The following is a 25,013-nucleotide window of genomic DNA, read 5'->3' as shown; positions in this document are numbered from 1 at the left end:
CTTACAGAACCTGGTTCTTGTTATCACTGTAAGCGCATGACTACCATTGAATGCAGTACTCAAACCATAGGATTATTTAATTATAATTTGGTGGTATGATTTTCAGTCACTAATGGAAACCAAAATTGTATTTTTTTAATCACTTTTGTATATGAGTGATGATTTCCATTACATTGCATCTGATTCATGTTACGAGCTGTTTTTAAACTTATTAATAACTTCTTCATGAAGAAACTAAAAATGATTTCAGAAAGCTTTTAATATGCTGATTTGAAAACGATAGTGGCTTTTAACACAAGAACACCCATTCAATGGTAAAAATATTTCAGAATTACAATAAGCCTAACTTAAGTAAAACAAGGAAAAAAGTTGGCTGTGTCAAAAGAAGAAAAAAGTATTTTAAATATCCTCCATCATCTTCCAACTAACATTTTCAAGTACTTTATTATACAAAAAATTCTTTCTGAAGCCTGCTCTGAAAAGCACTGCTGGACACTAATCTCAATTAATTCAAATGCAAATAAACTGTGAACTTCAACCTACTTCAAGCAATCAATGCAAGTATTGCCAACTCTCCCCTCATTTAACTATTTAGAACTTATTTTCTTGAGATTTGCACAATTCAGCAAAGCAGCCAAATAACTGACCTCTGATTTCACTTGCGGAATGTATAAAGTGTAATTAATGAAACAGACTCACCATTTTCATTTCTAGAGCAGTAAGGGTAAATACCCACATAAACATTGCTACCAAATCAAGCTGAAAACAGGTAACAATTACATATTTTCAAGTAGTTCCCAGACTCACTTGTAAAGGAAGCATGTCTGGCTGGACCACAACAGTTTGGCTGATTTGAACTCAATTCATTACATCTCTCAGCCAATATACTCAGCCAGAACGACCAGGGTTACCAATGACAAAGAGGAAACAGATGACAATGGAAAATGGGGAGCATTTTCACAGTTCTGCCACAATAACTGTACAGAAATTTTTTTTATCTGCACTGGCCTATCCTAACTGTTCTGGTAAAATATGTGCTAATAAATATAAGTACTGGAAAGGAACAAAACCTGCTTATTAGAAAACAAGATTTTGTAACTAGAGGTTACTCTATTAACCGCAAACCCAAAGAATTTGTAAAATAGCACAAAAAAGAATTAGGATGAGGGTTCATTTCCTCTGAAGGTAGAACTTCATTCCCTGCTTATTTTAATTTTCTATCTTAATGAAGTTGTTAAAGGTAGTTTCATACAGCACTGTTTTCAAAGGTGCTGGGCAACCATAACTGTCAATCGACCCACAGCCCTCTCAATATCTTTTTATTATCCAGTTTAAATGTATTCTTCTTATACTAATATAAGAGCATTCTTTGTCTTTTTTGTCTATCAAGAGGCAGGAAAAGCACACTTTATTAAATATGTATAATATCTTATGAAAACAAGTTCCCAGACTTTTGATTTGTTGACAGCTATTCCCTATGCATCCAAAAAAACTTGCTAATCTTACTTTGCTTGAAAATTATAGCACATTATAGGCCAAGCTACACTGAATAATTAACACTCACTTAGAAAAACAGAAGAACAAAGTCAAGAGTGGTATTTGATTCATCACTCCCCCTTGAACCTGTGATTCACTCCTGAAATGTTTAATATCCTGGATTATCCTATAATATTTGCCAGTCTGAAAAAAATATTCAGAAGTAGTGACCTAAGTTTCCTCTGACCTCTTACCTTAGAAATTTCTAAGCCAAATTCAGGACTGTTAAATGGCAGAACTGTTCATATCAGAGCTCCACCTTCTCATTTAGCTTTAAAGCTAACACTAGCCAAGTATAACCTTGCTTTCATTAGAACTTTACGTTCTCCAAAAGTCAAAGAAAAGTGATCCAGAAGTTATTTTCTGAATTTTTATACAAAGTAACAGCTTAAAGCCGCATAAATTTATTCCAAGGAAAAAAATGTCTAATATAATTTTAGAGAAATAATGTACATGATTGTAAGATTTGCTTTTCTTAGGGTTGAATATTCTTGCTTCTTTAAACAAATATTGAGGATTATCGAGTAAACTCACACAAAAAGAAATCAGAATGACAAACTGGCATAATATGATAAATCTAGAACCCATCTAGAACTGAAGAATATAACATTTGTTAGGGTTGTTTTTTACTGAGTACCATTTACTCTCCAAGCTAATTGCTAGCCCAGCAAATACCCAGGTGACCCACTACAAAACAGAAGCTCAGAGCTCCTAAAAGGCTGTGAGCATGGTGCTGTCATCAGTAATTGTAAGCATGTGCCAGCACATGCACATGTGGGTCTGCCGGTCAGTGTAAGCAGGGTCTACAAAGCACCACTTCAGCAGTGGGTTTCCCCGAATACTGATTTTATGACAACAGTCCTCCTGAGTTTGCAGACAGCTATTTAGCCAAGCCATCAGCACCTGGTTTTCTTCAACTTTTGAATATTATTGTTAAAGATCCTGGAACTCCATGCTTCCTTCCATACATAAATATGCTTGAACACGATTACTACTGAAGACAGTCATAAAAAGTCTGAACACTTCCTCTAACAACAACAAATGACCAAAATGGTTATGGACCACAGTATACAAATTCCACTCGATGTACATGCATATTTAGAAAACCATTTTGTTGAGGTATAGTAGTGCCATTTTACTCCCTTGAGAGCCTACCTATCATTTCAAAGCTCCATTTTTTAAACATGATTTATAAAATAAAGCAACCAAATGGAAACCAAGACAAAGCATTGCATGGAAAATACAATCAGATATAAGATATAAATTAAAGTGCCAAATTAATGTTTTAACTTCGAAGTTTATCATCTGATTGATGCTGGTAAAATGACTGATCTCAGCAAGACCAATGACTTTTACTCATGTAATGATGGATGCGGTCCCTTTGCAGTTAACAGGACTACATATATGAATAAAGACTACTCAAGTGAACACAGGTTTGCAGATTCAGGCCCTGTATATTTACAGATGAACATCAAAAGTTTGGCAATATCTATTCAGATTTTTTCATAGTTAATGCAATGCTTTCACCACGTGGTTCTAAATTAACTTCTCCAAAACATTTCAAACGTCTACTTTAGAAAGCAAACAACTTGAGTCTTTTTACTTTGAGAAGTACCATTATTTACAACAAAACATTTAAAAGCAAGTTCTTGTCAGCGACAGATGATAAGACCTGACTTAGTTAATGGGCAGACTGTTAATGAGGATTTATAACCAGTGCATGTTTGGTGTAATAAACTATCTTGCCCTACGTTTTGGAAAGAGGAAGATGAGGGCTGCTTTATAATTTGGGGGGGGGGGGGGGGGGGGGGGAGCGAGTAGTATATCATATGTATTTCCTAATTCTTCTTAAATTTAATGAAAATCCTAGCAACCTAAACTACCTTCTCCTCAATTTTCTTGCTTTCAACTTTACTCTTCAGTATTTCTGTGCTGCTGCCAAGTGGTTTCCTTAAGTTCTGGCTGATAAAAATATTCAGTAAAAACACCCTATAGTGGGTTTATGTGGCAAGGTTTTCGTAGCAGGGGCCCACAGGGGTGGCTTCTGTGAGAAGGATCTAGAAGCTGCCCCATGTTTGGTAAGGGCCCCACTGCTGACCAGAGCCAAGCCAAGAAGCGATGTTGTTTTGCGCCTCTGTGAGAGCATATTTAAGACAGGGAAAAAAACCGCTGTATCACACAGCAGCTGGGAGAGCGAGAGGAATGAGGAACAGCCTTGCAGGCGCCAAGGTCAGTGAAGAAGGAGGGGGAGAGGTGCTCCAGGTGCCGGAGCAGAAGTCCCCTGCGGCCTGCAGTGAGGACCATAGTGAAGCAGGCTGTCCCCCTGCAGCCCATGGAGTACCACGGTGGAGCAGGGTTCCACGCTGCAGCCCATGGGGGAGACCACGGTGGAGCAGGTGGACCTGCACTGACGGAGACTGCGGCCTGTGGAAGACCCCTGCCGGAGCAGATTCCGGGCCGGACCTGTAGCCCATGGAGAGGAGACCATGCAGGAGCAGGTGACCTGCCAGAAGCTGCTGCCCGTGGGGGATCCAGGTTGGAGCAGTTTGCTCCTGAGGAATGGACCCCGTGGTACGGACCCATATCTGGAGCAGTTCTTGAAGTGCTGCTGCCTGTGGGCAGCCCACGCCGGATCAGTTCAGCAAGGACTGCAACCCGTGGGAGGGACCCCACGGCACAGGGGACGAGAGTGACTGAGAAGGAGCGGCGGAGAAGCAGCGCTATAGACTGACCATAACCCCTGTTCCCCCGCGCCGCTCAGGGGGAGGAGGTGGAAGAGGTTGCATGGGGGGGAAGGTGCTTTTAGTTTCTTTCCTTTGTTTCTTGCTTCTCTAGCTTGTTAGTAATAGGCAATAAATCTTACTATCTCCCTATGCTGAGTCTGTTTTGGCCGTCACAATAATTACTGTGCGATCTCCTCGTCCTTATCTCAACCCTTGAGCCCTTTTCATCATATTTTCTCCCCGTTCCTCTTTGAGGAGAGGGAGTGAGAGAGCGGTTCTGGTGGAGCTCAGCCGCCCACCTGAGTAAAACCACGACACACCCTACCTTAACATTAAATAAATGATACTAGAGTAAAAAATGCTATAACAACATGAAATAAATCTTTGATCAGCTTCTTACCATCAACAAAAGTTACTTCACACTTACAGTTACTACACCTACTAGTTCTTGGACAAGACAACTACGCAAAGAAACAAATATTTTAGGTCATTGTTCTAAAGAAAATTTACCAAAACCTCAAGAGTATAAAGTAATACATAGTGCCACAAAATCCGGGTTGAGTACCTCATTTGCCTGCCTGTTCTGTGCAGTCATTTTGGTAGCACCGGCAGCACAAGCAGCAGCAGCAGCCCATTCCTTTTGGAATCAGCCTTCACCTCAGAGAGGAACCCCTGCGTGGTGCTGCTCTGCCCTGGGCATGCAGAAATCCTTGCCTGGTGCTGCTCTGTGTGTGCACAGAAGTCCCTGCGTGCACAGAAGCCTGACAGCTCACAGAAGGGGCAGAAATCCCTTCCATGAAGCAGAGCGCCCTACTCCCTACTAAGCTTGTGAAAGGTTAAACACTGCTGGAATAGCAAGGCACGTCATGTGCCCACACTTTCCAGTTCCATTCAATTACTACCAGCAGCAGTCCTATAATGCAACATAATACTGCGTTATTAACTCAGAGTTTCACATTTACACCTGGTGCAGTCTGGAGGAAGGCCTGCCATTCCTCGGTCCGTACCAGAGGAAACAACCCACAACTTTCACGGGCTCACACACCTCACTGCACACACTGACCTTGGAGATGGGGATGGGGCTGATCCTTTTCAGGAGGAGGCTATTTCACAAGTGCCTGGTGTTACAGCCTTAAATTGTTAATCACGTACCGAGGTAAAACCGCCCTTCTGTGTTACACACACACCAGCACGCACATGAGCACAGAGCAGCATGAGGCTATGTTTTTAAATCCTCTTTAATTCCTACTTTGCTCTCTACTTCCCAGAATGACCTTACATATCCCTTCTTCCTCCAAACAGAATCAATTAGAGCTTTTCTTGTCCCCCAAAACTAGTGTTTATACAAAGCAGCTTCTGTAATGCCTTTTGACATCCTTAAAGCAGCAAAGATTTCTAAAATAAAATATTTTCAAACATTTGAACATCACCCTGAAATCAAGTTTTCATTGAAAAATAAGCCTCCAACTTCTCCTCCTAGGCACACCTTTTGTTCACGGCACCTTTTTCCTTGCCGAAAACTGCACGCCCAAGCGTCGCCTCTACGCTGACCCAAGCTCCCAACTTTGCTGTGCCGCTAATTGCTAGCTCCTCGCCCCGCTGCCACCCCGCTACCACTCGAGGAGGAGGAAGGGAAGAGGAACCGCTTACCTTAGCCCGGAGTCACTAAGCCCCCGAGGAAAAAAAATCAAAATAAAAATATAAAAGAAGGGAAAAAAGAAGAGCCGAGCCGCTGGGTGCCCGCGGAAGACCCGCGAGCGCCCCAGCACCTCCCCGGCCGGGAGCAAAGTGGTGGCGAGCCGGGGACCCGGGGGCGAGTTGCCGGCGCGGAGCCCGAGCCCGCCGGCGCGGGGCGCCCGCCCTTCAGCACCCGCCGCGCCGCGGACAGCACCGGCCGCGCTCACCGTCCAGACAGACGGACGGACCGACCGACCGACCGCCGGACCGACCGAGCGCGCCGCTCAGCTCGGCCCGGCCCGCCCCCGGCCCGCCCCCCAAGGCGCCCGCCCGCCCCCTTTTGTTGCAGGGGGCGCGGGGCTCGGCTCGCAGCTCTGCGCCGCCGCTCGCCCCCGAGCAAAGATGCGGAGGGACGGGGGAGACACACGCAGCCGCCCGGCTGTGTCCCTGCCCGTGTTACGGCGGGGTGGGGGCGATAAGGTGCTGATAAGCCGTGGTAGAGGGACCGGCTGAGCGCTTAGGGATGCTGGAGGTTATGGAGCGGCCGGCCGAGCGCGCAGGGATGCCGGAGGCTCCGTGTTGAGAAATCCCTGCCGCCCCTATCAAGTTGGCTGCCAGAGTTTTGAGGCTGAGCTCTCCCCCGGCAGCCCTTGTTCAAAGCACAGACCTGCCCCCGGGAGTCAGCGCCAGCTGCGGAACGCAAGGGAAAAGCACCCCGAGATAGGACTGGGGATCCCATCCGTGTATATCCTATCCCCTTCGTCTGTAAGATGGAGAACTGGCACCTGAGGACAAACAGAAACCACTACCACCACCCCCCAACACGGAGAAAATACCCTAAAAATTATAAATACTTACACGTCAAGCAAAATAACAATAGTTTGAAGTCTCCCTTGGCCCTTTTTTTATTGTGAGATAACCAGTTAGTTACCTGATTTATTACTTTCAAATTAATTTATCATCCATTCCAACACTTCTAAAGAGTAGCTACTTAATCTTCAATGTGAAGTCATTATGAAAATTAAGTATCTACTCTTCGAGGCATTACAGGTTACCTGCTTCTGGCCTTTTGGGAAAACGTGTTACAGATTAAAGTATTAAACTGCCTTTAAATCATCCGTGACTAGGGTAAGACAGAGGTCAGCTGTTCTGATCTACACTGGCACACTAGGTTAATTATACACGCATCTGTGTGTGGAATAAAACAGGAGTGACAAACACAACTAGGTAAGTCGCACACTTAAAGAATTTAACTAGTTAACACAAGAAATAACAAAATGGGATGCTTGGGATTGCATTTGCTTATCACTGTTTCGTAAGAGAGTTCTTATTGGACTGCTAATTAGGTCATGGTACTGCAAGAAGAAACATAATTAACTTTACACTTTTACACACAAAATATACAATATAAAGCCAAATCAGCCAGTTTTCACTGATACCACCTTCTATAATTGCCAGTTACCAAGCCAGCTTAGCTGGCAACCAGAGAACATTTCTGAACCACTACAGTTCAATTTCTTCCCTCTCAAGCCCCTCTCAGGTTGCTTGCAAGGTATAAACAGAACAAAATTTCACTAGTTAATGACAATTTTGGGTGTGCAAAACTGATGTTGAGTCAGTTTCGTTTCCTACTAGCATAGCTACACCATAAGCTCTCCGGGGACAGGGGTAAACTTGGAAATGAGTGGTTCCAAATCGAATGGAAATTGAAATCTCAGAAGGGCAAACAGGGACCTTGCACATTCACTCTCCCTTGCCCTTATGAAAGGGCCTGAAACGAACCATCAACAAGTATCAAAATTTTCTATGTAACACAATTAACGCAGTACTCAAAGTCTATCATGGTCTGACATGTTGGCCTTGCAAATTGTTAGGCATAAAGAACCCCAAAGATAACACAAGGAAGACTCTAGGAAGAATTCTGAAAACCTCAAAATTTTGTGAGGGCTTAGGCTTTTAAATTTGAGTATAAATAATGATACAAGAGTGTAACATATGAAGGTACCTGGATGTTCTTACATTTTTGAATCTATGTGTCTCATCACTCTCATCTTTCTTCTTTGGACACTCACTTGGATAGCTAGCTTATGAACCTTATAGTTAATTGAAGTATTTGTACAGCAGGCATTTTCTACTTTTTCCTCTATTTCAGCTCTGTGTATAAAGCTATCACAGCTGATAGAAAATAAATCTTTTTCATTCTTACCCTACAGCTTTCTGCCTTCTACTCAATGAATATTCTTTGTGAGCTCCATTTTGTGTGGTTTGCTCTATTTCTCTGCAAATACATATATTTGAATGAACTTTAACATTTCTTTTTTCATTATTTTGTGACCCAGACATCCCATTATTCCTGTTTTCAATTGAAACATTTTAGTTCACAGAGTGTTACAATGGAGTATTACTTCACTTGCTGTAATGCAGACCAAAGTACACTACTTCAATGGAGAAGATATTCTGTTTAGCAATTAATTGTTAGCCTGGAGATACTGTTGATGTTTGGCCTGATTTCCATAACATCAGTTTGGATAATTTAGGACAATATTTTACCAGGTCCCATGTAGCACGCCACACAGTTTTTGCCGTTTCATATACCCAAGTCCCATTGGCACAGCAGTTAGTTATGTTTGGCTTTCATTTTTCTACTTTAATTTTTGTATTTGAAGCATTTGTCATTCTTACACTGGCAGCTGAGAAGGCATACGGTAAGTACTGAGGTTTCCTTGTAAAGGTGGGAGACGCAGGGGAACTTCAAAGTTGTTTTATTCTTGTTAAAACTATCATTGTTAATAATAAAGATTCTCTATTTTGTATTTATGAGGCACTGTATAATACAGGATCCAATACAGCAGGAAACTGTATGCAAGACAAAGAGAAGATCAAAGTCTCAATATATTAAGGGGAAGTCAATGCAAATAACATAATGAAAGTTGTTTAGCAAGCTGTTCAGCATTTGTCCAAAACATTTGCTCTTGTAATTTACAGCCTATCCCTTATCCATTCAATTTATAGCAATAGTAATTTTCTTGATCTAAATAGTTTGGATCTGCTTTTCTACCACAAGTAGCCATTCCTCCAGAATTATTTACCTTGTAAACAGCTTTGGATGAGAAATGAGTGCAGAATTAGAGAGTAAATACGTTATTTCAGAAGTGGATTTTTTTTTTCTCCTAGCTTTTCTAGTGCTATCACTTCTAAAGCTATTTAAAATTATTTCTCTGTGTTTGGGCTCTTGTATTAGCAAACAATAAAGAAAAATTTAAAAAAAAAGATTTTTTTTCAGGGACTTCCGTATGGCTTGGTACCACTCTCAACCTGTAAGTACAACAACAGTTTATTTTCCTATAGTGTATTTGTTATCTGTAGGTTTGTGTTTAAACATACAGAGTGAGCAGAGTTCACATGAACAGCATTATCAAACTACCAGAGAATTCAGGGTATTAAAACCTGATACTACCAAGTACCATTTGTTGTCACAGCTAAGGTGACAGACTTAAACACAAGACTAAAAAAAATAAGTTGAATTTATATTTGTATATAAATATATGGAGAGAATATAGAATATGTTTGTATTCTTTGAATCAAGAATACACAAAACTTTAGACATACTCCTAATTGTGACTTAATGTCCAAAATCATTTTTAAATTAAAATTTAAGCAATAAATTTTATTTCAAAATATAAAAAAGTACAAACTATTGCCCTCTGCAGGGTTTCATTTCTACTTTTTTTTTAAGAAAACTTTTTTCTTTTTTTATTGGAAGGAGACAGCTGCCCCTTCAGTGCAGCTGTTGCTAGTGAAGATCATTGATTAGCTTGAAGTAAATGACGGCAAGAGAACTCTCAGCCTGCTCTGACATGAGATGCCATGAATTATTCTCCAATCTTGCTCTCTCACACATAGCACAAAGTTTGGAAACAAATATCTTTCCTTTCCCTCATCTTCTGCTGGTCTAATACACTCAATGTCTGCTTAATGTTTTAATGAATTTGAAAGATGATAATATACCCACTAGAAATTCTGTGCTGATCAAAAAGCACAATAAAGTGTACTGAGATCTGGACTGGTGCTTTTATAACAGCAGGGCATCATAAGCACCAGAATGGCAGACGCTGGCAAATGGTATAGAAGAAAATTAACTTGCTTGTGGTTTGGAGAGAGGTTGTGCCAACCATCTGGCACAGGAGATCTTCCAAATTGCACAAGATTTATCAAGGCACATTAAGGTTTCCCCACGTCTCCCCAAAGTCAGTTCTCACAAAGGGACTAAACGCTTTAAATAAAAGGAATATGCAATAATCTAGTGTTCACCCACAATAAATCTATCTTTGAAATGCATCAAAATAATAATTCACAAGGCAATGGATGTAAAGTCATTACTGGGGAGAGGAAGCCTAGATTCTGATGTTAGATATGTAGATTTCTCCATTATTTCTAATTAGGTAAATGCTATAGGTTCATTTTGATGTGTGGCAACTTTGCAATGGTAATGATTCTGACAAGATGCCGTTGTTCCCATTCTCGTCTTGTGAATATAAAGTAAAACTGATTAAACAGTAACGAGGCAATACACTACAGAATTCATACCCACATTGGAAATTACTATTTAAAAATAACTGAGAAATCAGGATACCTTTAATTTCTTAACATTCAGCTTTTTTCGACTTCATTTGGGATCAAATAATTCCATTATTCTATATCACTGAAATCTGAAAACATAATACCATTTGATAGTAGATAACAGATTCTATTACACACACAAAGATGAAGATACTTGATTTCAGTACTTAGTGGTGATGTTTATAAGAGATCTCTTAGGGCATCTATTGGACAATCTTAGTATTGCACTCTAAAGATAGGAGCTTTCAGAAAAGATAGGGAAGAAGGAGTTGGTTCTTTTTCTGTTAACAGATTTAACCAAGAATATTAATTCTAACATTTTTCTCTTCTGAACAGTCCTCAATAGATTGACCAGAGCTTTTAAAGTGAACAGACAAATAAGAACCGTATTTTAGCACTGATCCTGATAACTTCACAGATGGAAGTATTCACTGATGGAAATGAAAGAGATGGAAATGAAATGAACTCTACATTTCATAATTTGCCAGCTCATTCAATCTTGAATATTTACATATGTACTGCAAATACTATGCTGTGTTTATCTAGAAATTGAAAATTTATTTTATGTGAAAAAGTTCACTGAAAAACAGAAATTCATCACATAAGAATTAGGTTTTATCAAGAATGATGAAGTTTTTCAATTAGACTTATTTTTCCATAAAGTTGGTTCTCTCACCTATTTAGATCCTTTTTATTTTGAATTTTTACTTCTGGAACTCTACAGTAGTAATCCTGATATCTCTACACATTTGCCATGATTTATGCCTGTCTGCTAACTTGGAACATTCTCTGTTATGCAACTCATTTCCTCAAAGTCCCATGTAGAGATTCTGGAGACACATGCTAGCTAGTTTTCAGTAGAATTAAAAAAAAAAAGTTTGACTTTCTTCACAGAAATGCTAACTTTTGAAATTTTGTCAATGAAGTAGCAAGCATTCTACACCAGCCTTGTCTGCATTAAGCTGGACTTATTTTTTTAAAAAAGAAAAACAACATAACAAAAACAACATAACAATAGGATACCTAACTGGAGTCTGACAACTAGTTAGTATCCACTGTTACTATACTTTAGATAACTAGGTAACTTTTCTCCCTTGAGCAGCAATGGATTCGTTGGCTCAACAACATATAAAAATATTCTATAGCAACAATCTGAAACCTAAAATATCATCCATTTGTTTGTGTTGTGTATTAGCATAGGAATGAATCTTCACAGAAATTCTGAGGCCATGCAGACTTCCGTAGTAGCATTCAAACATAAGGCGTACTCAAATATAGTCTGTCACCTTTCATCATCCAGCCATTACAGAAGTAGAAAACGATGTCTCCTGCAATTTGAAAGCTCCTTCATCTGTCCTAATTCCATGTCATGGAGTTGGAACATGATGACTTGCTTTCATCTTGGTTTTGCTAGGAAGTAAGCCAACCACAACAGAGATTGCAGGTCTGGAACACAGGTCTAAATGAATATACACAGATACATACCCTTAATTCAATCTAACCATAAGCCTTATCGTATATCTGATTCTATCCCAAGCTGTACTAAGAATGTAATGGAACCTCCTCTTGCAAAGAATGCACTTACTGACTTTGAAGCAAGCTCGTCTATGAACAGTAGTATCAGTATGAGGTAAGAGACACTTTGTACAGTTCTAGAGTCCAAGAATAGAATAATGTAAGGTTCATAGGCACATCTTACCCTGTCTCTCTTTGAGAGTCATCAGCCTGTCACAGAAGAGCACACGGAATATTAAATGAGGCAAATATTTTGACTGATGAGTTTGATAGAGCAGAAGTTTACATTTCTTTAGCAGATAAATTTCAAAGGTTCAAAATGATATTGCAACAACTAAATACAGTAGAGAATATGGTACGCTTTTCAGTTGGAAGGCAATGTTATCATCATTTGCATCACTTAGTCCACAGTTCTACTGTCAGAATCCTCCTTTTTTATGGTGTTCTCTGGGAAGACAATCTGAGTCAATCATAAAATGAAAGAAAAGCTAACAAGTTCAAGGAACATAGAAATTTCATCCCTTGCATCCCAGTCTCTCCTTTTACTTTTGCCACTAGTTTTTAACCACTTTGCTACTGCTGCTGTACAGAGGAATGGGATGATACAAAAGTGCTAAGTGTGCCAGTCTCATATCGGCAAATCCTAATGCAAACAGGATATCTTTGTACTTCTTCCCAATGATGTAGTTCATGGGAATAAAAATTAGAACTGTAGGCTTGTATTTTGCATTAATTTTGTTACATTTCTATTCCTTTTTCATACATCAGTATATAAACTCTAGCACCTCTCTCCTGCCACCAGCCTAATATGGTGGTAAGAAGTAGCATGAGAGAAGGGAAAGGGTTATTTGAAACTCTCCAGTTCTTGCACATCTCAGTGAACCCATTTCTAGATTCAGCTAATTCTACTCCAAAACTTAGCTAATTTTAAATGACAGACTTTTAATTACATATGACATACTATCCAATTAAATGTAGAAACTATTTTCACCAGTACAGTATTATTTGCGATTTGTCAAAAATATCAAATATTCTCCAAATGCTTTCCTCAAAAAGGAAAAAAAAAAAAAAAAAAAAAAAAGAAAAAGAGTATTACAGCTTGTTAAATATTCAGTTAAAAGATTTTTTTTTTTCCCTGTGTCCTGCAGAATATCCCGGAACTCGTATAGCTTTTATTAGAGTCAGAAACAGTCAGAGTAGGTTCCTGTTCCTCATTCATTGTGAATTTATGGAAAGTTGTTTAAAATGGATTACCCAGTCTTATGTGAACATAATGAAATTTGAAAGAAAAATGCCAGGAAAAAAATCTTATTATGTTCTCAAAAGCAACTATAAATCAATAGTTCAAATTCACTATACATGATATTTATGTATTTATACTCGTCATAGGTTTGATTACCTTACTAGTATTCATGAATACAGGAGACATGACTCTTGTATGCTTTCACAAGGAAAGAAAACATTAATGCCCTCTTTTTGTTTAAATGATGAAAAGAATACCAAGAGGCTAAGCTGTTCAATCAGTCAAAAAAGGAAATCTAGGGCAAAGCTGGGAACAGAAGTTTGCCATTTCTTATTCACTCGTAATCACATGATAATCCTTCCCTATCAATCAACGTGTGAATTTAAAGGTAGTGATTACATACCATCAGTAGTGATGATCTAATATTTGAGCATGAAGATGTACAACTGAACATCAGAGAGATCAGAAAAAAATACAGCATGCACTTTTAAAATAAATGGTATTGTTTGCTTGATATACTCTAATAACATTGGATCAGTAAAACTATTTATATATTCGCTGTAAAATATGCCTGCTGTGCTCACTTGCCCAATGTGTGCTACAGAATTTACATGCACAGAATTCTCTCACTAAAAAAGTCCAATGATACAAGCAGTACTGTCATACTGTCAACATTTTGGAATAGGATCAAAATACATGTAACACTTCCACATTTGTTTTTCTGCTAAACCATGCACTTGTTTTCGGTCAGGAAGTCAATATCATTCTGAAGTTTCAGAATTAACACAGTCCATGCCATATGTTATAAAACATATGAGGTGCTACTTGTAAATATAGGTGTTTAAGATATCAACTGACATTCATATAAAATTATTTTGTAATGTTTTAATAAAAGACTAATTTGCTAACTAAGTCACAAGGTTAGAAATGTAGGTGCAATATGAATACTTAATTTTCACTTTTCTGAGAACATACACAATTCTAGCACAATTTCTGTTCACACAGATCACAATTGGTTTTCCTAGCACCTCCCTATTCAGTGAATATGGAAGGCTGAGTTAATGAAGGCATCTGAAAAAATAAGGCACATGTAATTGCTAACGACCTTTAAGTTCTCAGGGACTTACTAATTACTGCAGAGGCAGAACAGTATTTCCAAGTCAGCGACCAAACGGATAAGCACAGAAACCCTCTCCTTACACCACCTGTAATCATGCTGTCCCGTTCAGTACGTAAATTCAGATTTTTCCAACTAACACATTTCCTGTAGAAATTATTTTTACTTGCAATGTAATCCTTGCTCATATTAAGATCTTAGCTCTTCACGTGTACAGAAGGAAGTAGGGTAAGATAATTTCTCTGTACACTTATATTTATAGTTACTATATTTATATATAATTAAGATTAACTAAGCTTTAACTATTAGCTTAGGATCTATCAAAATTAAAAAAAAAAAACAGAAAACAGTCTCATGCCAACAAAAGAGCTTTCCTTTCAATAAAATACAGCAGATGGATACAGGGAAGATACTACAAGGAAACAATATCGCTTAGCATGATAAGCAGAGTTAATTAATTAGACCAGCAATGAGTTATCTCCAAACTTTTTATAGACAACACTACAACAAGAGCATCAACATTTTTATTTTTATTTTAAAGGGTAATTTGAGATAACTTTGAAAATATTTTTAGAGGAATCACTACTGTGAAAAACATTATTGAAGAATCTTACAAATGCTAATTTCAAAAAATAGCAAGTAAGCTAGAGTCTGACTGAAAGCAAAACAGGAAACAATTACAGGAATGGTAGATGTCTTACAAGTAAAAGCAAACAGTAAAAAATAAAAGCAAAGCTGCAATAGAAGTGGAGGATGACATTGAAAAAAGGGCTGTAGGGGCGATATATTTAGGAGAAGTGTTGTCTTTTGTTGAAGAAGCATGGACAAAGATGACACTATACTGACCATGAAATAGCATTTAGGTAATTAAAAGTTTGGATGAAACTTCATTTTAGTGATAGGAAAGGCTGCACCTTAAACTTTGTGAAGAAAGAACCTGCAAAACTTGGTCTGATACAAGACGATGGAACTAAATATGGAAGCAATGAGAATGTTAAATGTACAGCTTACACTGGAGGAAAAAAAAAAAGTAGCAGAGGGGTTCAAGACCTTTGTTAAACAGGGATTGTGTCTTCCACAATCTTGAGGGATGATTGAGAAAAAAATCTAAAGTTGCAGTTTAGACAGAGCAGTGTGGAGTAGGTAAATTGCACCAATTTTGAATCGGCAGTATTAGAAACAGTATTGGATGACAAGAGGATGAAGGACCGAAATGTAGGATTCAGAGGCTTATCTTCAACCCTAAGAGGAAGCCCAGTGGAACAGCCAAGCAGGTTAAATGGCAAGATAGGATTACAGCCAAAAAGATTCTCAGACCTTTGAGTCCAGGAAACAGAAATACCATGAAAGGAGCGAAAGAGTTGAAGAATACGATAGAGGAGGTGGGAAGCAGGGAGAGAGACAGATGCTGAACAGAATGACGTTGCTGGAATAAGTGGAAGGGCTAGAGAGGGAGAACAGATAGGACAGTTAAGAACCTGTGGTAAAGGAACGGGAAAACAGCTGTGGTAAAGGTCGCCATGGTTTTTACCCATCTTTTATGGAAAGTAAAAAAGCAAGATTTTGTTTCAAAGGAAAGTAGAGGACAAATTGTGAGGGATGAATCATGATTAGTGAAAAGGTGGTTAGACTAGATAGCAAACTGTAAATTAAAACTATTGCTGTGGAGTGTAGGACTAAGGAAACTCAGTTCAGCATCTGCCTTTTTAAAAATAGCAACGATTTTACAAGTCACGTGTGCTAGAATGTCTACAGTTTCTATTAGCAAACAGAATAAACCAGTGCAAATTGGTAATCTTCAAAATCATCTTTTAAAAATTGCCTACAGATGAAGATTTATTCACCTAGTAAATTCCCACATGAGTTTAAGTAGTGAATATGTTTGAGAACAAATGATTTGACAAATACAAGAACGGCATAATTAATGAGTTATTCGTGTAATATATTTGTTCAGCTTTATCAGACACTGCTACAGCAATAAAAGAAAGAAAAAAATCCACAGGACAATACTTGTTCAAATGCACTCCAGAACTACTCAGTACTTTGAGGCCTTACCAAACATAACAGAGCTTATGGTGGTATCAGCAAGAGTACCACTGCATAGCGGATAACTACCCAAAGCCCTTCAAAATAAAATCATGTTACACTCAAACCTCTGCTAGGTGCCAAACAATACAAAGGCATATTGAGAAAATTGTTTAGGCCAACCACAAAACCACAGCAAAATTACATTCTCTTATCTACAGCTGCTTTTCACATGGGACCATATTGTCATCTAAGCCTCCATGGCTGTAACACAAAATCAGTAAGTGTGAAGTTTTTATCTATCCCAGCTGTGGCTGCTAACCCCATCCATGCAAGGTGGAGATGCCTCAGTGGCTCATTTAATACTAGTTCAGGTACAGATGTCAGTCTAGTCATAGAAGCCAAGGAAAGATATGATACAACCTATCACTAGTGCAGTTTTATTTAGCGTAAGCATCTTTGAAATGCAGTTCTGAAATAAAATACAGTATTAAACTGTGCTAAGGGCTTTTGTTTAATTTGTTTGCAAATTCAGTGATACAATTATAGTCAGTAGTCTCCACTGACTACTTTTAAACCAAAATATGCAAAAGCAAAATCAAGTTCACTGTGCTGTGAATACATCCCATCAGCAACCTAAGAAAAAGCAGATTTAAACAAATAGTGCAGAAAAGGTCCATATTAACATGAAAATAATATTACTTCTATCTGTTTTCAAACATTAAAGCAGCATTATAGCAAGCACTTTTATTCGCTGCCCATGAATCCACTTAAATTATGAAACCAGTACGGTGGTTTGACTATGCATGAAACATACATTTCATACATTTGACTATGTATGAAACAGCACGGTTGTTGCAAATTGAATCCTCACTGGAAAAGGACAGTGTTATATAAACAGAGTAGCCAAACTATTTAGATTGTTTAGACCTATTAGAGTGCATGGACCTTATTTCCATCCAAATCGGCAAGGTATTTATCAAATGCACTTTCATCGAAGATTAACCCTTTATGCTAGGATATAGAGGTGCCATTTCAAATCTATAAGCGATGACTTTTCAGTAAACCTCACCTCAAGGTATGGCTAACCTGCTTAAAATTCTATCCTAGCCTTCAAGTCTTGCTTTCAAATCCCTCATTCGTTACCCATTTGAAACAATTAAATGATTGCAATTAAATCCAATATAAGGGCACAACACAACTTGCCCTAATACACCGTATAGTTGTACACTCAACAGTTATTCTTAACATACCAGTAATCAGTCTGAAGAGAGTATACTGTCTGCAGGTCAACTAATACAGACGTGTTTTTGTGTTGTATTAGGAAAACCATCATAAGACATTCTTCAGTTTATATTGATTCTTTTCATGTGCTGTCTTTGAAAGAATTAAGTCAAATTCCTACCAATCCAAGCTGTGATTGATTCTCCCAACTGATTCCATCTTACAGCTTTTGTTCCATTGTTTGTTTTGAAACTCAGGTTATGAGCATTTCTTGACAGCAGTATTTGTTAGCAAGCTAAACATTTTTCCACGCTTACCTCCAAAGTGTTTATTTACTGAGTTTCTTATGCAAGTACCTAATTTAAAAATGAAGTAGTAGAATAAAAGAACTCGGTTTAGTAATGAAACAGTTACAAAAGATGAAGAAAACACCTGCATTATTTTGAATGCTCATCTATTTTCCTCACTGTGCTTGTTATATGTTTAAAACCTGATTTATTCATTTAGGTGGCATGCAAGCCAAGAGGAGAAATGAATCTAAAATGACGCTATAAATTAGTTCTCAAGGCAGACCTGAAATTACTTGTGTTCTGGAATACCTCTCATAATTGCAGAGTATTTTAAAGGACATCCTGGAGAATCACAACAGTCAAAATAACTTCAAAGGCAGCTTTAAACTGCAACACTGAATATGGGAGGGGTGAAGTAGGAACTGGTCAAAATAAGCGAGAAATAGAGAAGTTTAGAACCATACATATTATTTTCTTGTTTTCCCCTGGTCTATCTACCAAAGCAGCAGGCCTGGGTTAACTCAGCTTACTGAGTTTTAGGTAAGACAGTTTCTTGTGTTTGTTATCTCAAAGTGATACTTCAAGAATTCTTGCAGGACAGGCAAATCCAACTGAGTATTTAAGGTTGGTCTAGAAGGAGTTGCATCTCAAGTCAGAATTAGAATATCATGAGAAAGATCACCAGGGACACGAGCAAAATTTGAAGTCATGCACATGGCTTGTGCACATAGATACACAAGTGGTAAATCACAGGTAATCTCTCTACTATGACTCATGATGAGGTCTGTCCCTACTGAGGAAATCACTTCAGTGAAATTTGAATTTCTCACAGAGTATGTTCCAAAAACAGGACTTAAAGGTGTATTTTCCTAATTAGTATTGAACCCATTAAATTATGCATAATTTGATTTTTCCACTTAGATAAGCAATATTGTAATTCTTTCCAATGCTGTCAGTATTTCCTTCCCTCTAGTAATCTGGTTAGAGAAACCTGGAGCTTTGCAAGTTTTCTAGACTGTTAATTGGAACTTTTTTGAAGTTATTTTTTACCCCTACCACAACCAGGCCGATTTTGAAAGACAGTCAAAATATTTTTGTCAAGGTACCTTTCACTTTAGAAAGCATTGTTTTGTTAGCATCAAAGGGTTAATTTTGACAGTTAGAAAGTTTTAATGTACTAGTAAAAGCTTTTCTAGTAATTTCTTAAATATTTCACATAAATCCTAGAAATATTGGTTTAAAGCCACTAAATTTATTTTAGGAGTTATGTTCTTATGCCAGCTTCTTAAATTTCATTGAATCAAAATGATCTTTTTAATAGATGTTATACTTTGAAATCCCCAAATAGATGACTTTTGCTCCAATTTGAAAACAATCAAATTAAAGTAACAAACAACAACAGTAATAATAAGGACCTTCTCATATAAACAGGGATTCCAAATTGAGATCATCCCACCATTATCTTCCAGCTAATTTCATGCCTCAGCTTTTGCAGTTGGATTATCTACTAGTTTATCTCAGTTAGAATTCTACTAAGAAAATTCATGTGGTTCTTTTGAGGAAAAAATTAACATCTATGTAAGTATGACTAACACTTTTTCTCTAAATGTTTTATGCTGTTTCATTGCCTGCAAATATTAACTTGCTTCCCAGTTTTGCTCTCTTTAAGTAGTCAAGAAGGCATCATAATTCAATCCACAGCATACATGCAGTTTGTCATATTCAGTTTTATACCAGTGGGAAGAATAAATTAGAATCTGTAAATAGACTTATCTCTGTGATTCATGTGTAATTGTTATTATTTGCTTGCATATTTCCACAGTATTAACCAGTAAAGTGAGAGTTGACAAACTTAAAACTATTCAAACTCAATTCCTAAGAAAGCTTGGAAACTTCAACTTACGTTGTTCCATACATTGTTTATATTCTGTTGCATAATGTTTTAAGCTTACACTAGCTGGTAAAATTGTCATACACAAGACAACTTCAGATAAAATCTTGGGTCTTTTGACTTTGATGTCACTGGAATCTATGCTGCTGATTTCTCACATGACATTAATCAGGTACAAATGTTGCTTAGAAGTCACACTAGAGCATCCTCCTGTTGGTGCTTGTTTTGTTTTGTTTCTTCCACACACACCCATTAGAGCCAAAGTGACTATTAGCCACTATCTGTTCGGTTACTATACTTAATACCATGATTTCTATTTTCAAAGTCATGCAGAAAAACATGAATTAGTAATTCACTTACAGAGAATTACAGATAATAAATCACTTACAGACACCACTTACAGATATTTTAGTTTTGGGAAATATCACACAAATTAGTCAAATATCACAGCTACTATGAAAGGGATTAGGTTAATAAGTAGAGCTGGTCTGGACAATCAGAGAAAGACAGTCTCAAGTATAGCTATTAGAGCAGCTGCCTAGAATAAGGGAAAGCAAAGTCCTCTCTGTAAGTCAGATTTCTGCCAGACAAAAGAGATGCCTGTTAATAGGAGTATTTGATCACTGCCATTTCATTTCACAAGAAATATATCATTCTTGTCTCATACTAAATGTCAACAATTATTTTCACAAAATAAAATTCCAGCTTTAGCAACCATCTCTGATTTTGGCTGTTCTGCTTCTAAAGAAAGGAAAACAGCCCTACAGACCAAGAAATAAAATTGTTTTCCCAAGATCACCTAGGAATTTGGTGACAGGTAGGAAAGAATCCAGATGCAGACTAAGAAGGCCATTCTTGGAACAGTAGCTACTTCTTAGCGGAAAATAGTCTAAGCCAGTTAGCTACCATTAGCTATTTTTATTAATAAAAAATGTACCTAACTTGGAACTGATATTCTAGTGTGCAGTTAGCTTATATTTTAATAAAACACATCCAGCTGCTGACTTTTACAAAATTCCAGTCCATACTATAGCAAGAACATCTCATTCTGTACCAACACACAGACAGAAACTCTTGATTATATTACATGAAGATCTGATTAGGGCTATTTTTCCAGTTTCTGTAGTATACTACACAGACACTACAGCAAGGCTCTGTGTAAAAGTTAAATTTGCTAATCACATTACTCGTGCTCTGGAGTCACTTTCTATCATTGCATGTCTGCACACTAATCAACATTTGGTCTCTCACATACTACAGCATTGTGCATGGTCTTACACTGATGTACTTGCCTCAAGATGTTTGGTCTGCTCAAATCTGCACATACTTCTGCATCAACCAAACACCTCCTTTTATGAAACATCACTACCTTATATTCCTGATATAGTCCTCCAAATCTTCTAGGAAGAACAATTACTAGTGATCTTAAGTGTAGGACAAAGGTTTTAATTTAGCTTATAGTGGAGGCTCTTCTTATGTTGTTGTTTCTAAGGGATTCTAAAGCAAGGAGACAAATGTTTCGATTTGTAGGAATCCAACTCTCAGCATCTCAATTTATGTTTTAGCATTATGTTAATGAAAACAACAGGTAGCTTCCAGATACCTCAGAATCTTACTGAAGGTTTAGATACCTAATTTTAAGCATCAAGACTTGAAGAATAATCACCCCTGTTCTACTCGAGCTCTTCCAGCAGTGTTTGTTTTGATTAGATAAATGTAAAATAATTAGAAAATTCTCAATATGAATGTTTTGCTGTATTTTGGAACACCTTATCATACTCTATTTTGTCTTGCTTCATATAGCTCAAAATTTCATGCTGGCATTAGCAGCTGTGCTTTTTGTTTCAAAATTGAGTTTTCTGTTATCTTTTGTGCATTTTTTTATCAAACATGAAACAGCGAAGAAAGTATTTGGTGTGCAGTAATATATCTTGCATATGCAGCGCCCTGCATAGTAAATGTAGAAGTGCAATCTGTGGTATTAAAACGAAACAACTTGTGAAGCAATCTGTAAAACATTGAATATTCACTCTACATTGTTTTCCTCCCTTCCTCACATGTTTACATGACTCAGAATGTGAGCAGCGTGCATAAAAGCATCTTATGTAGGATGCCACTGAACAATTCAGATTAGAAATTTTGGAAGAGAAAGTACACTCCTGAGAGATGTGGGCATTTCAAATTTAATCCCCCCTTTCCCAACCCAATCCTTTTCATTCCAGATGAAAAACTGAAGTTCTTTCCTTTTTAGAACTCGACATGTACTTAAAGTGAATCATCTAATCACATATTCTTTCCTTACAGAACATGATTAATTCTGATTTTGTGAGCTGTGGCTAACTAAAGAATTAAGGAAGTTTTCCATCTATTTATCTCCCAACTACATTAAAACAGTGCTATAAAATACACTATTGACTATGATTGTCTCTTGTTAACAATCATTAAATAATTTTAGTTTTAATAAACTCACAAATATTGAAAATCATGCATTTTCACAATATTGAAGGGCAATCACTGGTACACTTCCCTTAGGTGTGTAGTCTTTATTCTACTAAATAGCATATATATATATATAATTTCAATATAAATCTAAGTTATATCTGTCCTGCTTTCACCTCCTCTGTTTACAGGTTCTTGAACCATTTTAAAAAGGATCTAATATCAGTGTCCTTCTGAGTTTTGTCAGGTAATGAACATCTTATTCCTCTCCAGAAGCTTTAAGGCTGCTATCAAGGCAGCATCCCCCTGTCCAGCTATACTAGTTGTCCCTTACGGTTTCATCAGGATCCCTGAGGTTTCCTCCACTTTCTCTTCTAAGAAACAAGTTTTTGGGAATGCTCCTTGAAACACATATTCTGAAGGATGGTAACATTCTTAGAGGAACATAAACAAGTGGAATACTTAAGGTAGAATTCCTGATTTCTTGAAAACAATTACATAATATCCAGTAAGGCCAGTAAACCATGCTGAAGAAATCATGTCCAAATAGATATTTACTTATCTAACAAGAATTCAGATAAAGCCAATATTACTAAAATTACTAAAAAAAAAAAAAAAATCAGAATAATCCCTAAGGAGGTATAAAAAAAGCGAACATCACAAAAACACGTCTACAGTCAGTGTCAAAAATTGTAGGAGAGAAATATAAGGCAGCACTCAAACTGACCAGCAGTGACCATTACTGTGGCTAAAACGTTCATGACAGAGTCGTTACTTTTGGTAGTGGTGGCTTTGCACACAGTTCTATTTCACCAATTATGCTACTCCTACAGAGATGTCCACAAAGTTTTAAGGAGGTCTGAATCTGAATTGAGAACAGCACACTTGTGGAAACTCTTAAACAGCATTTTACAGAAACATATGATAACAGTTCTACACTCTATCCCACTCATATTCTTCAACAACAGATGTTTTCTGAAGCATCAGTTAAGCATGTCTAGCAGTTATCAAAGAATCACCAAATACTTGAATACCAATATGTTTGACACCTATTTTAGATGGGGAAAAAAACAGCAACCCCCCCGCCAAAAAAATAAAATAAAAACATCTGAACACCACATTCCATGGTGAGCAAGTTCCTGCCACAGCAAGCAGAAGAATTACATGTTATCAGTGCATCACATACACAGTTCTAACTATTCCAAGCTGTGCACCTCGTTTGCTAGTCCACTGTTTTCTAGTTAAGCTACCTGAGGTATTGTCAATATGATCTAAGCTCTGTTTGTTTCCTCATTAGTATATTACCCTGAGACCATATTAAAGGAGAACAGACTCTTTCCATCCTCACATAAGTCCCTGTGGTAGCAACACTGGCAAAGCAAAGGCCTGAGAAAGGCAGCAGAAGGCTATCTCAATGAAGCAGAGTATTAATGAGGTCAATACACCTGGTTATATGAGTAGACTAACGATACTTCCTAAGATGATAATGCAATTTACTGAACTTACCTATCTTGATTATGTAAGAAACAGTTGCTTTACAACCCAAACAGGGGAGAAAGATGGAAACCTGTCTTTCAGTTGTGGGCAGCCTGAATCTTTGATTATCAATTCTTCTTTATGAAATATGAACTTTCACTGGTGTCAAGCTGATTTAAGAGTAATACTTCTTTGTGTCTTTCTCATTTCTAGTACAGCTACCTGGGGAACTAATTTGAGAAAGACGACGAACAGTTTAATTTTGCATGAGAACAATTTTAATCTGTAGATTACATAACTTGCTCTAAATTTGCTAATGTTTAAAGGATCTTAAGCAAATTAATTTTAGAGTTAATACATGCAAACTTTCATCAGATAACACGAAGATCAGGTTTGCAGTCTCCCAGCTTCAACCAACACCATTCATTTTCCTGATCCTGTTCAGAGCATCTGATGTCTCATGCCAGGGAAATCATTAAATCAAAAAAGCTGTGTAAAAGATTTTTTTTTTCCAAATCCATGCCTAGAATAGCACCTTGACACCTGTAGGTTTATTTTTTTGTTGTTTGCTTTTACAGTTTTCCTTACTCATAGAATTCCTTAATCATGTTTTAATCTGGTAAACTATTAGATGTAGAATTACCATATTGTGGACATTTCAATTGTATGCATTGTAGTTTGTTGTAGACATTGTACAAACACCATACATTTTTTTTTTTTTTTTTTTTTACTAAATTTAACTTGATAACTTTCAGATGGATCCATAATTTCTTATTTTATGAGAATACTTACCAGTAGCTGTTTCAAGTGCCTCTGTCAACCTTCCCTCTTTTTTAAGCTCTTTTTACCAAAACAGTTACACACCTCTTATTCTTATCCCATATTTTTAAACTCCCTTCAATCTTATTAAATCCTGTGCAAGGGAGAATAATGGTCAGATGATTCAGTGGTTCCCATCTGTACAGCAAAAGCTTTGGTAGCATCAGTGAGGATTTTTATCTAAAATCCTCTCATCTAGGCAAGATTATTGTGCAGTCTATCTGGGAGACTATGAAATCATAATTCTCTCAAATTCAGAGGAAATAAATCCCATATATTCAAGAGAACAGGATTTCACCCATTCTGCACCTTGCTTTGCCCTTCTTATGATACAAAGGCATTCTAATTTAAAAGATATAGTTTAGAACTCTTTTAATGATTTTTTTTCCCTAATCTTGCCCTGCATCTATAAAGAAGA

At 37.4% G+C, this 25,013-nt stretch overlaps 1 protein-coding gene across 6 annotated transcripts in view; it reads right to left on the bottom strand.

Moving 5' to 3' along the window:
• FSTL5 (follistatin like 5) overlaps positions 1-25,013 on the bottom strand; it is a 415,275-nt gene that overhangs the window by 292,953 nt on the left and 97,309 nt on the right. For 2 of the 6 annotated variants that reach the window (XM_040555978.1, XM_040555985.1), the window contains exon 1: positions 5,910-6,202. The exons of the other annotated variants lie outside the window; for them this stretch is intronic. The gene's annotated coding sequence lies outside the window, so the exon portion shown is untranslated. Of the gene's footprint in view, positions 1-5,909; positions 6,203-25,013 lie in introns of those variants that run through there. 6 annotated transcript variants of the gene reach the window in all.

The sequence above is a fragment of the Cygnus olor genome, chromosome 4, assembly GCF_009769625.2.
Source record: "Cygnus olor isolate bCygOlo1 chromosome 4, bCygOlo1.pri.v2, whole genome shotgun sequence".
Classification (NCBI taxonomy): Eukaryota; Metazoa; Chordata; class Aves; order Anseriformes; family Anatidae; genus Cygnus; species Cygnus olor.
This window is presented reverse-complemented; position numbering and strand designations above follow the sequence as displayed.